The following is a 1,333-nucleotide window of genomic DNA, read 5'->3' on the forward strand; positions in this document are numbered from 1 at the left end:
ATCTGCTGCAGTGTGGGCGAGCGTAGCCTTGGTTCCCAGCTGAAAGCTTCGTAAGCCTCATCAAAAATGGCCGCTAAGGGCAGCTAGCCTGCAGACAGTCCAAAACATGGAGTGATGCTCGCTTAGCACAGCTAACCTGCAGACAGTCCAAAACATGGAGTGATGCTCGCTTAGCACAGCTAACCTGCAGACAGTCCAAACATGGAGTGATGCTCGCTTAGCACAGCTAACCTGCAGACAGTCCAAACATGGAGTGATGCTCGCTAGCACAGCTAACCTGCAGACAGTCCAAACATGGGTGATGCTCAGCACAGCTAACTGCAGACAGTCCAAAACATGGAGTGATGCTCGCTTAGCACAGCTAACCTGCAGACAGTCCAAAACATGGAGTGATGCTCGCTTAGCACAGCTAACCTGCAGACAGTCCAAAACATGGAGTGATGCTCGCTTAGCACGGCTAACCTGCAGACAGTCCAAACACGGAGTGATGCTCGCTTAGCACAGCTAACCAGCAGACACTCTGGGTCACGCAAGTGCACCTGAAACCTGAGGCAAACACACCTGCGTATGCTGATGTAACAGACACACGGGGCTTCAGCCAGACGGTCAAGGTCATTCCTTGTCACATTACAAACAACACTTTTGGCTTGATGAACCTGATATAGGGAAGGCAACTAATTGTCTGCTTTCCCAGCTTCACTCTCCACATACATACACAATACACACACACACACACACACACAACCGCACGCACGCACACACACACATAATGCCTTGCCACTCTGTTGCCTTGCTACTTTGTAAAGCGTCTTTGTGACAGTCACGGTTCTCTGTCAAAAGCGGTACACAATGAACTGAAAAATTGAAAAGCTGTTTCGATAACACGGGGGAAAGTTTGTCCTGAAGGGACTGAGCCGAGGTGCTAGCTTAAAAAAAAAATAATAATAATTCAGCTGCTACGCGCATTTCCACAGCCTGTCAGGAAATCGCACACATATTTCGGGACGTCTGTGATTGATTACAAAGCGGGCTCGCTCGATAACGCGCTCCGTCTAATCGGTCCGGTGACTCCACACAGCACCGGGCTGCCGTGCTGCAGCCGAAGAGCTGTGACGCTTTAAAACAGCCTCAGTAGCTGCCTGCACTAGCACCTGGACGACCGCCACGCGGAAGCATCAAGTTCGCCTCGTGCTTGTTTCGGCGTGTGCACACACCAGCATTTACGATCATGAGATAGCATCAGGAGAGGCCCACGACTGCGATTTGGGGGTATCAAATCAGGGAGAGGTTACTGGAAAGAGGAAAGAAAAAATTATTATTATTATTATTGGGG

This window comes from Anguilla rostrata, chromosome 8 (genome assembly GCF_018555375.3).
Source record: "Anguilla rostrata isolate EN2019 chromosome 8, ASM1855537v3, whole genome shotgun sequence".
Classification (NCBI taxonomy): domain Eukaryota; kingdom Metazoa; phylum Chordata; class Actinopteri; order Anguilliformes; family Anguillidae; genus Anguilla; species Anguilla rostrata.